This window comes from Anguilla rostrata, chromosome 4 (genome assembly GCF_018555375.3).
Source record: "Anguilla rostrata isolate EN2019 chromosome 4, ASM1855537v3, whole genome shotgun sequence".
NCBI classification, from domain to species: Eukaryota; Metazoa; Chordata; class Actinopteri; order Anguilliformes; family Anguillidae; genus Anguilla; species Anguilla rostrata.
The window spans coordinates 43395233-43409273 of NC_057936.1; positions in this window are offsets into that span (position 1 = coordinate 43395233).

Sequence of the window (14041 nt, forward strand, 5' to 3'; positions counted from 1 at the left end):
TAGCAACCACCTGGAACTCAATAGCAACCACCTGAAACTCCATAGCAACCACCTAGCACCACCCTAGCGACCGCCTAGAATTCCATGAAACCACCTATAACTCCATAGAACCACTTAGCAACACCCTAGCAACTGCCTCAGACATCATAGGAACTACCTTCCACTGTTCACTCCATTCAGCACAAAGTCGACTTTGCGTTGGCGGCAACCACACTTCACAATTTCTGCTGGAATTGTCTAGTTAGTGTGGTTGCCTTAGGCAAGCACACTATTATTATTGCACATATTATTAGTGTGGTTGCCTCAGGCAACTACACTACTATTATCGCACATATTATTATTAGTGTGGTTGCCTTAGGCAAGCACACTACTATTATTGCACATATTATTATTATTAGTGTGGTTGCCTTAGGCAAGCACACTACTATTATTGCACATATTATTAGTGTGGTTGCCTCAGGCAACTACACTATTATTATTGCACATATTATTAGTGTGGTTGCCTTAGGGCAACTACACTATTATTATTGCACATATATATTATTAGTGTGGTTGCCTTAGGGCAACTACACTATTATTATTGCACATATTATTATTAGTGTGGTTGCCTTAGGGCAACTACACTATTATTATTGCACATATTATTATTATTAGTGTGGTTGCCTTAGGGCAACTACACTATTATTATTGCACATATCTTATTATTATTAGTGTGGTTGCCTTAGGCAACTACACTATTATTATTGCACATATTATTATTATTAGTGTGGTTGCCTTAGGGCAACTACACTATTATTATTGCACAATTTATTTATTAGTGTGGTTGCCTTAGGGCAACTACACTATTATTATTGCACATATTATTAGTGTGGTTGCCTTAGGGCAACTACACTATTATTATTGCACATATTATTATTTTTATTTCTTTCTTTCCACCCATTTTTTGGACCGCTACTCCTCCCAGAGTTTTCGCACCACATACACGTGCAATATGTCAAATCGAGCGGCTTGATCGGGAATGGTGTGAAACGGTTTTTGAAAAATTTGAATTTTTGTGGGCAATTTTTCCCATAGGGAATGAATGGCGGAATGTTCACCCTTGTGATGTCACAATGCTCTGTCTTCTCACCCTTGTGATGTCACAATGCCCTGTCTTCTAGCAGCAGTACTCTGGTCTCTCTCTAGATTTGAACATTCTGCCATTCATCTCTATGGGGAAAAATTTCCCACAAATTGTGCAATGCCTCATTGGACATAGTAGAGAGTCCTTTGTCCATTGGTGGAGATCAGCCTTGCCCCCCTTCCTGATTGGCCGATGTTTGATATTTCATAACTTTTGAACCGTTTGTCATAAAGAACTATGGGTCGCGTCATTGGACTCAGTAAAGACCTAGCAACCGCCTAAAACTCCATAGCAACCCCCTAGCAACACCCTAGCAACCACCTAGAACACCCCAGCAACCGCCTTGAACTCCATAGCAACCACCTAACAACACACTAGCAACCACCTGGAACACCATAGCAAATGCCTGGCAACACCCTAGCAACCGGCTATAACGCCATAGCAACCACCTAGCAACACCATAGCAACCACCTAGAACACCATAGCAACCCCTAGCAACACCCTGGCAACCACCTAGAACTCCATAGCAACCACTAGCAACACCTAGCAACGCCTAGAACCCATAGCAACCACCTAGCAACACCCTAGCAACCACCTAGAACTCCATAGCAACCACCTAGCAACACCCTAGCAACGCCTAGAACTCCATAGAAACCACCTAGCAACACCATAGCAACCACCTAGAACTCCATAGCAACCACCTAGCAACATCCTAGCAACCACTTGAATACCCTAGCAACACCCTAGCAACATCTAGAACTCAATAGCAACCACTAGCAACACCTAGCAACCGCCTAGAACTCCATAGCAACCACCTAGCAACACCATAGCAACCACCTAGAACTCCATAGCAACCCCTAGCAACACCTAGCAACCACCTAGAACTCCATAGCAACCACCTAGCAACACCCTAGCAACAGCCTAGAACTCCATAGCAACCACCTAGCAACACCATAGCAACCGCCTCGAATTCCATAGCAACCACCTAGCAACACCATAGCAACCGCCTAGAACTCAATAGCAACCACCTAGCAACAACCTAGCAACCACCTGGAACACCATAGCAACCACCTAGCAACACCCTAGCAACCACACCATAACAACCACCTAGCAACACCCTAGCAACCACCTAGAACTCCATAGCAACCACCTAGCAACACCCCTAGCAACAGCCTAGAACTCCATAGCAACCACCTAGCAACACCATAGCAACTGCCTCGAATTCCATAGCAACCACCTAGCAACACCATAGCAACCGCCTAGAACTCAATAGCAACCACCTAGCAACATCCTAGCAACCACCTAGAACTCCATAGCAACCACCTAGCAACACCCCTAGCAACGGCCTAGAACTCCATAGCAACCACCTAGCAACACCATAGCAACTGCCTCAAATTCCATAGCAACCACCTAGCAACACCATAGCAACCACCTAGAACTCAATAGGAACCACCTAGCAACACCCTAGCAACCACCTGGAACACCATAGCAACCACCTAGCAACACCCTAGCAACCACACCATAACAACTGCCTAGCAACCAGCTGGAACTCCATAGCAACCACCTAACAACACACTAGCAACCACCTGGAACACCATAGCAAATGCCTAGCAACACCCTAGCAACCAGCTATAACTCCAAAGCAACCACCTAGCAACACCATAGCAACCACCTAGAACTCCATAGCAACCACCTAGCAACACCATAGCAACCACCTAGCATCACCCTAGCAAGCACCTGGAACACCATAGCAACACCCTAGCAACCACCTGGAACACCATAACAACTGCCTAGCAACACCCTAGCAACCACCTATAATTCCATAGCAACCACCTAGCAACACCCTAGAAACCACCTAGAATACCCTAGCAACACCCTAGCAACCACCTATAACTCCATAGCAAATGCCTACCAACACCCTAGCAACCGGCTATAACTCCATAGCAACCACCTAGCAACACCATAGTAACCACCTAGAACTCCATAGCATCCACCTAGCAACACCCTAGCAACCACCTAGAATACCCTAGCAACCACTTAGCAACACCCTAGCAACCACATGGAACACCATAACAACCACCTAACAACACACTAGCAACCACCTGGAACACCATAGCAAATGCCTAGCAACACCTTAGCAACCGGCTATAACTCCATAGCAACCACCTAGCAACACCATAGCAACCACCTAGCAACACCCTAGCAACCACCTGGAACAACATAGCAACCACCTAGCAACCACCTGGAACACCATAACAACTGCCTAGCAACACCTAGCAACCACCTATAATTCCATAGCAACCACCTAGCAACATCCTAGCAACCACCTAGAATACCCTAGCAAACCCTAGCAACCGCCTATAACTCCATAGCAAATGCCTACCAACACCTAGCAACCGGCTATAACTCCATAGCAACCACCTAGCAACACCATAGTAACCACCTAGAACTCCATAGCATCTACCTACCAACACCCTAGCAACCACCTGGAACACCATAACAACCACCTAACAACACACTAGCAACCACCTGGAACACCATAGCAAATGCCTATCAACACCCTAGCAACCGGCTATAACTCCATAGCAAACACCTAGCAACACCATAGCAACCTCCTATAACTCCATAGCAACCACCTAGCAACACCCTAGCAACCACCTGGAATACCATGGCAACCACCTAGCAACACCCTAGCAACCACCTGAAACACCATAACAACTGCCTTGCAACACCCTAGCAACCGCCTATAACTCCATAGCAAATGCCTAGCAACACCCTAGCAACTGGCTATAACTCCATAGCAACCACCTAGCAACACCCTAGCAACCACCTGGAACACCAAAACAACTGCCTAGCTACACCCTAGCAACCGCCTAGAACTCCATAGCAACCACCTAGCAACATCCTAGCAACCACTTAGCATACCCTAGCAACCACCTAGCAATGTCCTAGCAACCACCTGGAGCTCAATAGCAACTACCTGAAACTCCATAGCAACCACCTAGCACCACCCTAGCGACCGCCTAGAATTCCATGAAACCACTAAGAACTCCATAGAACCACCTAGCAACACCCTAGCAACTGCCTCAGACATCATAGCAACTACCTACCGCTGTTCACTCCGTTCAGCACAAAGTCGACTTTGCGTTGGTGGCAACCACACTTCACAATTTCTGCAGGAATTGTCTAGTTATTATTTATTATTTATTCCACCCATTTTTTGGACCGCTACTCCTCCCAGAGTTTTTGCACCACATACACGTGCAATATGTCAAATTGAGCAGCTTGATCGGGAATGGTGTGCTATTACAATGTTTGGGTGGACGGTTTTTGAGAAATTTGACTTTTTTTGGGGAATTTTTCCCATAGAGAATGAATGGTGGAATGTTCTCCCTTGTGATGTCACAATACTCTGTTTTCTAGCAGCAGTACTCTGGTCTCTCTCTAGATTTGAACATTCTGCCATTCATCTCTAAGGGTCAAAATTGCCCACAAATTGTGGGATGCCTCATTGGACTTGTTAGAGAGTCCTTTGTCCATTGGTGTAGATTAACCTAGCCCCCTTTCCTGATGGTCGATGTTTGATATTTCATAACTTTTCAACCGTTTGTCATAGAGAATTATGGGTCATGTCATTGGACTCAGTAAAGACCTAGCAACCGCCTAGAACTCCATAGCAACCCCCTAGCTACCACCTAGAACACCCTAGCAACATCCTAGCAACTGCCTACTACTCCATAGCAACCACCTAGCAACACCCTAGCAACCACCTAGACCTGCATAGCAAGTGCCTAGCGACACCCTAGCAACCACCTAGGAAAGCCTAGCAACCGCCCTGAGCTCCATAGCAACCATCTAGCAACACCCTAACAACCGCCTAGAACTCCATAGCAACCACCTAACATCACACTAGCAACCACCTAGAGCACCCTAAGAACTGCCTAGAACTCCATAGCAACCACCTAGCAACCGCCTATAACTCCATAGCAACCACCTAGCAACATCCTAGCAAGCACCTAGAATACGCTAGCAACACCCTATCAACCGCTTATAACTCCATAGCAAATGCCTAGCAACACCCTAGCAACCGGCTATAACTCCATGGCAACCACCTAGCAACACCATAGTAACCACCTAGAACTCCATAGCATCTACCTAGCAACACCCTTGCAACCACCTATAATACCCTAGCAAACAACTGGAACACCATAACAACTGCCTAGCAACACCCTAGCAACCGCCTATAACTCCATAGCAACCACCTAGCAACATCCTAGCAACCACTTAGAATACCCTAGCAACACCCTAGCAACCACCTAGAACTCCATAGCTACCACCTAACAACACACTAGCAACCACCTGGAACACCATAGCAAATGCCTAGCAACACCCTAGCAACCGGCTGTAACTCCATAGCAACCACCTAGCAACACCATAGCAACCACCTAGCAACACCCTAGCAACCACCTGGAACACCATAGCAACCACCTAGCAACACCCTAGCAACCACATGGAACACCATAAAAACTGCTTAGCAACACCCTAGCAACTGCCTACAACTCCATAGCAACCACCTAGCAACATCCTAGCAACCACCTAGAATACCCTAGCAATACCCTAGCAACCGCCTATAACTCAATAGCAAATGCCTAGCAACACCCTAGCAACCGGCTATAACTCCATAGCAACAAGCTAGCAACACCATAGTAACCACATAGAACTCCATAGCATCCACCTATCAACACCCTAGCAACCACCTAGAATACCCTAGCAACCACCTGGAACACCATAACAACTGCCTAGCAACACCCTAGCAACCGCCTATAACTCCATAGCAACCACCTAGCAACATCCTAGCAACCACTTAGAATACCCTAGCAACACCCTAGCAACCACCTAGAACTCCATAGCTACCACCTAACAACACACTAGCAACCACCTGGAACACCATAGCAAATGCCTAGCAACACCCTAGCAACCGGCTGTAACTCCATAGCAACCACCTAGCAACACCATAGCAACCACCTAGCAACACCCTAGCAACCACCTGGAACACCATAGCAACCACCTAGCAACACCCTAGCAACCACCTGGAACACCATAGCAACCACCTAGCAACACCCTAGCAACCACATGGAACACCATAAAAACTGCTTAGCAACACCCTAGCAACTGCCTACAACTCCATAGCAACCACCTAGCAACATCCTAGCAACCACCCAGAATACCCTAGCAATACCCTAGCAACCGCCTATAACTCAATAGCAAATGCCTAGCAACACCCTAGCAACCGGCTATAACTCCATAGCAACAAGCTAGCAACACCATAGTAACCACATAGAACTCCATAGCATCCACCTATCAACACCCTAGCAACCACCTAGAATACCCTAGCAACCACCTGGAACACCATAACAACTGCCTAGCAACACCCTAGCAACCGCCTATTACTCCATAGCAACCACCTAGCAACATCCTAGCAAGCACCTAGAATACCCTAGCAATACCCTAGCAACCGCCTATAACTCAATAGCAAATGCCTAGCAACACCCTATCAACCGGCTATAACTCCATAGCAACAAGCTAGCAACACCATAGTAACCACATAGAACTCCATAGCATCCACCTAGCAACATCCTAGCAATCACTTAGAAAACCCTAGCAACCCCCTAGCAACACCCTAGCAACCACCTAGATCTCCATAGCAACCACTTAGCAACACCCTAGCAACCACCTAGAACACGCTAGCAACCGTCTTGAACTCTGTAGCAACCACCTAACAACACACTAGCATCCACCTGGAACACCATAGAAAATGCCTAGCAACACCCTAACAACCGGCTATAACTCCATAGCAACCACCTATCAACACACTAGCAACCACCTGGAACACCATAACAACTGCCTAGCAACACCCTAGCAACTGCATATAACACCATTGCAACCACCTAGCAACATCCTAGCAACCACCTAGAATACCCTAGCAACACCCTAGCAACCGGCTATAACTCCATAGGAACCACCTAGCAACACCATAGCAACCACCTAGAACTCCTTAGCAACCACCTAGCAACACACTAGCAACCGCTTAGAACTCTGTGGGAACCACCTAGCAACACCCTAGCAACCACCTAGAACTGCCTTTCAACAGCCTAGATCTCCATAGCAACCACTTAGCAACACCCAGGCAACCGCCTAGAACGCCATAGCAACCACCTACAACACGGTAGCAACTACCTAGAACTACATGGCAACCACATAGCAACACCCTAGCAACCAACTAGAACACCCTAGCAACCTCCTAGAACTTCATAGCAACCACCTAACAACACACTAGTAACCACCTAGACCACCCTAGCAACTGCCTAGAACACCATAGCAACCACCTAGCAACACCCTGGCAACCGCCTAGAACTCCATAGCAACCACCTAACAACACACTAGCAACCACCTGGAACACCATAGCAAATGCCTAGCAACACCCTAGCAACTGGCTATAACTCCATTGCAACCACCTAGCAACACCATAGCAACCACCTAGCATCACCCTAGCAAGCACCTGGAACACCATAGCAACACCCTAGCAACCACCTGGAACACCATAACAACTGCCTAGCAACACCCTAGCAACCACCTATAATTCCATAGCAACCACCTAGCAACACCCTAGAAACCACCTAGAATACCCTAGCAACACCCTAGCAACCACCTATAACTCCATAGCAAATGCCTACCAACACCCTAGCAACCGGCTATAACTCCATAGCAACCACCTAGCAACACCATAGTAACCACCTAGAACTCCATAGCATCCACCTAGCAACACCCTAGCAACCACCTAGAATACCCTAGCAACCACTTAGCAACACCCTAGCAACCACCTGGAACACCATAACAACCACCTAACAACACACTAGCAACCACCTGGAACACCATAGCAAATGCCTAGCAACACCCTAGCAACCGGCTATAACTCCATAGCAACCACCTAGCAACACCATAGCAACCACCTAGCAACACCCTAGCAACCACCTGGAACAACATAGCAACCACCTAGCAACCACCTGGAACACCATAACAACTGCCTAGCAACACCCTAGCAACCACCTATAATTCCATAGCAACCACCTAGCAACATCCTAGCAACCACCTAGAATACCCTAGCAACACCCTAGCAACCGCCTATAACTCCATAGCAAATGCCTACCAACACCCTAGCAACCGGCTATAACTCCATAGCAACCACCTAGCAACACCATAGTAACCACCTAGAACTCCATAGCATCTACCTACCAACACCCTAGCAACCACCTGGAACACCATAACAACCACCTAACAACACACTAGCAACCACCTGGAACACCATAGCAAATGCCTATCAACACCCTAGCAACCGGCTATAACTCCATAGCAAACACCTAGCAACACCATAGCAACCTCCTATAACTCCATAGCAACCACCTAGCAACACCCTAGCAACCACCTGGAATACCATGGCAACCACCTAGCAACACCCTAGCAACCACCTGAAACACCATAACAACTGCCTTGCAACACCCTAGCAACCACCTAGCAACATCCTAGGAACCACCTTGAATACCCTAGCAACACCCTAGCAACCACCTATAACTCCATAACAAATGCCTAGCAACACCCTAACAACTGGCTATAACTCCATAGCAATCACCTTGCAACACCATAGTAACCACCTAGAACTCCATAGCATCCACCTAGCAACACCCTAGCAACCACCTAGAATACTCTAGCAACCACCTAGCAACACCCTAGCAACCACCTAGAATACCCTAGCAACCACCTAGCAACACCCTAGCAACCACCTGGATCACCATAACAACTGCCTAGCAACACCCTAGCAACCACCTATAATTCCATAGCAACCACCTAGCAACATCCTAGCAACCACTTAGAATACCCTAGCAACCACCTAGCAATGCCCTAGCAACCTCCTGGAGCTCCACAGCAACCACCTGAAACTCCATAGCAACCACCTAGCACCACCCTAGCAACCGCCTAGAATTTCATGAAACCACCTAGAACTCCATAGATCCACCTAGCAACACCCTAGCAACTGCCTCAAACATCATAGCAACTACCTACCACTGTTCACTCTGTTCAGCACACAGTCGACTTTGCATTGGCGACAACCACACTTCACAATTTCTGCAGGAATTGTCTAGTTGTAAGTTGTTACCTGTTCAACTCTCTCCCTATTGATTAAAACTGGGCTGTGATCACCAACAGACCTGGGGTCAAAGACCATTTCTTTCATTTTTTTGACTTTTAACATCAGGTTGTGCCCCTCACACCACTGCACAACCTCTTGTATCTCTGACTTATACATAGCAATGTCTGAGTCTTTTGTCAGTAAACTGAGTATGGCTGTATCATCAAAAAACTTAATAATGTAGTTATTTGTGTGCTGATTTCTACAATCGTTTGTATATAATGTGAATTGAAGAGGGGAGCTTACACAGCCTTGAGGAGCTCCAGTACTAATAATCTGTATGTCAGAGAGAGTTGAGTTGAATTTCACCTGCTGTTGTCTTCCTATGAGAAATGCATGGTCCCATCTGATTATATAGGGGTTCACCTCCATCTGTTTCAGCTTGTTTCAGCTTGCTTTTAACAGGGTCTGAGGGAGTATAGTATTAAATGCTGAGCTAAAGTCCATAAACATTAGTTTAGCATAAGCTGTAGGATTTTCAGGGTGCTTTAGAATAAAATGTGTTGTAGTGTTTAAAGCATCATCATCATCATAAAGTTACAGGACAGAGACTCTCAACACTCTTTTCTAGAGAAATTCCTGTCTTTAAAGGCAACCCATCGGATTACATAGCTTTCCTCCGTACCTTTGAACACTTCATTGAAAACAAAACAAGCAATGATTGCAGCAGCCTCCATAGTTTCTTAACAGGGGTATGCTTGTTGATCACAGCACTAAAAAGGTCCCTGAACAGAAACCATGCATCATTCACGGTGGGGATCAGGCTGACTCCATACCAGCTTACATTGGCCCGGTCATGCAAGAATGCTTGAGTATTGAAATGTTTTAGAATATGCTTATCACTGATGATGACAGGCTGTTTGACAGAGAGGCTTTTGCAAACACAGGCAATGAAACAGTGGTCGCTGAGGTCATTGCAAAACACACCAGATTGGTACATGTGTAGAGAATTTGTAAAAACCACATCTATCAATGTAGCCATATCAGGGATATTGGGGTCATACCTGGTAGGGTGGGCTATGATTTGGTGGATATTTAGGGAGTCAAATTGTTGCACAACTTTCTCAGGAGGCTTAAGCATGTCCCAATTGAGGTCACCTAGTAGGACAAGCTCAGACCTGGTGAAAGGTGCCAGGGCACTGCTTAAGGCCGCTAGGGTACATGCTGGTGCTGATGGAGGGCGATAACAGCCAGCCACTGACAGAGAAAAGCTGTTGGATAGCTTGATGTTAAGGACAAGTAAATCAAACTGTTTAGGAATGGACCTAGCCAAGGCTATAGTGCACTGAAGGCGTTCTTTGGTAAAGATTGCCACCCCCCCACCTTTAGATGACCTATCCTGTAGAAACAGATTGTAACCAGATAAGTTTACATCAGAGTAGGGAATAGACTTACGCAACCAGGTCTCAGTAATCACTAGAACTTCCGGATTTGAGCTCTCCACCCATACTTTAAGCTGATTCATCTTGGGTAATATACTTCTTGCATTGATATGCATAAACCCCAGGTTTTTACGGGCACAAAAATCACCAAAACATAGATCATTTGAAGCTAAGACAGCATTGGGGAAAGCAACATCAAACGGAGAGCCAGGGTGGATATGAACATTACCAGAAATCATAAGCAGTAATACAATCAAAATACAGCAGAGAACAGAGGAAGCACTACAATGCTGTAGTTTTTTTGAGACAGTTGTATGCACATTGGATGGCAACAAAATCATTTTGTGAAGCAATCTCATAATAAAACATGACAACAGTGGCAGAATGATAGAGTTCATGTTTGGCGTTAACCCAAAAGTCTCTGTTTCACACTGTGTTTCACATTGTCTGTTTCACCGCTGGGTAAACAAGCAGGGTCATAAAGTTCATTTATGTGTCATTCATAAATGAACTTTATGACCCTGAATATTGAATGACACATCTCTTTGGGGCAACCTCCTCATCCAGTTGTGCCAGTTACGCTGTAAGAAAGACTGCTGAAGACAACAAAGAAAGCTTCTCAGCAGAGGCTGTCAACACTCTTTTGAGTAATTTTTATGTTGTTGAGTGTTTGAAGTTGGTGCCTAGTGAAAGTCAGCTCTGTGAAAAGAATTGAGAACCCTGTGTGCACAAGGTGGTTTCCGACTGAGAGGTAAAGAAACCTTGACTTGGATAAAGAGAATCTACCCACTGGCAGATCCTTAGGGGGCATCGAAGAAGACTCAATCAGATTTCAAGTGACATTGAAAACACAAGCCCTCACAAGAAGAGGCATCCTTTCTACAGTGTGCTCGCTATATGACCCACTTGGATTTCTTGCTCATTTCATATTCACTGCGAAACACATCCTTCAGGAATTATGCAAGTTGAACCTTGGATGGGATGACAAAATTCCAGATGTTTACAATAACCTATGGCAGAAGTGGTTCAGTGGACTACAGCTAATGGGGAACTTCAGCATCAACAGATATATCAATCCAAAGGAGTTGCCACACACTCTCGTACACCACTTCTCTACATGGAGCAAACCGAAAAGAGCAGTGGCATGGTTTCTACATGTAAAGACTTAGCTGTTATAGCTGAGCAAAAACAGAAAAGATGCAACTTTCAAAATACAGCCTCAAGAGCCAAACAAATACAAATACCAATCTTTGATTAAAACTGAAGCAATGAAATTTAGAGAATCCATTGAGGCTCAAACTCGCCCTGGCTGACCTGACAAATGCAGCGACCGCAATTGTGCGACACCAACATGCCAATGCTGTCATGCAAATGTTGGTGAACAAAAGATGGCAGATTTGCCTTATGATAGGATAACTCCTGACATACCCCGTTCACTCAAGTTGGAGTTGATTACTACGGCCCTACTATGGTCTATGAATCTGTGGCAAGGTGAGTACCACCGCTCGGGATACAAAGAGAGAGACAAGTTCGTAGGGTAAATGTGTCTTTTTATTTTAGCTGAACACACGGCTTTTCCAACCGTTTATTTAACAATGGTTTCCTTTTAAACTCCACTTCCTCCGTGCAGCACGTCCTCCGTCACCAGCCCCCGTCTGTCTCCGAGAACGCCTTTTAAGCACCCAGGCTCACTGTCAAGGTAATCAGCACATCGTTAAACATTTACATTTAAAGAGCGGTGCTGATTAGCAATCCCTAACAGCTGTGGCGTAGAGTCTGAGAGTCGCCCCGCCCACTCTCTCTCTGCAGCTAATGCACAAACCACGCCCCCCTTACCACATACCCCCACCGCCTGACTTAGGCCGGGAAGCCATCCGGCCGATGACCGACCCCCCCCCCCCCCCCCTTTCGGGGCGAGAGAGGAAGTCTGCCACCACCATCTGCGCCCCCGGCCTATGAACCACCTTGAAATTAAAGGGCTGTAGAGCCAGATACCAACGGGTGATTTGCGCGTTGGCATCCTTCATGCGGTGGAGCCACTGGAGGGGAGTGTGGTCCGAACAGAGGGTGAATGGGCGACTCAGCAGGTAATAGCGGAGGGAACCGACCACCCGTCGGATGATGAGGCACTCTTTTTCAATCGTGCTGTGCCTCGCCTCCTGCTGTGATAATTTTCGGCTGATGTACAGCACCGGGCGATCGACTCCATCCACCTGCTGGGTCAAAACGGCCCCCAGCCCTCTGTCCGAGGCATCGGTCTGCAGGGTAAAAGAAGGAGAGGAATTAGGGGTGAACAAGAGCAGCTCCCCACAGAGGGCTTCCTTTACCCTCTCAAACACTTGCTCGCATGGCTCCGTCCACTGGACCGGATCTGAGGCACCTTTTCGAGTTAAATCAGTCAAGGGGCTGGTCAGCTGCGAAAACGCCGGAATAAACCGCCTATAGTAGCCGGCCAGTCCCAAGAACCTCCTCACCTCTCACCTTGCCGCGGTTTTATCCACTAGAGGCCGCACCTGTCCACTTCCCAAGTGGTACCCCAAATACCGTACCATCACTCGGCCACTTGCACACTTCTTTGGGTTAGCTGTGAGCCTCGCCTGCCTCAGGGACTCGAGCACCGCCCCCACCTGCCGCACATGCTGCGCTCAGCTGCTACTGTGGATGATGACGTCATCCAAATAGGCAGCAGCATACGCCGCATGCGGATGCAGCACCCGGTCCATCAGGTGCTGGAAGGTGGCCGGGGCCTCGAATAACCCAAACGGAAGTGTCCGGAATTGCTACAAACCGTCCGGAGTGGAGAAAGCCGATTTCTCTTTGGACTTTGCAGACAAGGGAATCTGCCAATAGCCCTTGGTCAAATCCAGTGTTGAGAAAAAGCGAGCCGTGCCCAGCCGATCCAGGAGTTCGTCAACCCTAGGCATAGGATAGGCATCAAAATGTGACACAGCATTCACTTTTCTATAGTCCACACAGAACCGAATAGACCCATATGGCTTACCTACCAGCAAGATGGGGCTACTCCAGGTACTGTGGGACTCCTCGATTATGCCCAACTCCAGCACGGCCTTTATTTCTGCCTGCGCCAATTTCTTTTTGTGCTCTGCCGTCGATAGGGACGGGAACGCACCGTCACTTCTGGGGGAGTTTCGATATGGTGGCGTATGAGGTTAGTGCGTCCTGGTAGGAGAGAAAACACATCCGCAAACCGCTTTTGCAACAGGGCAAGGTCTGCTTTCTGGCTCGGCGAGAGGTGGCTATCCGAAAGGGGTGGGTTCTGATTGGTTGAAT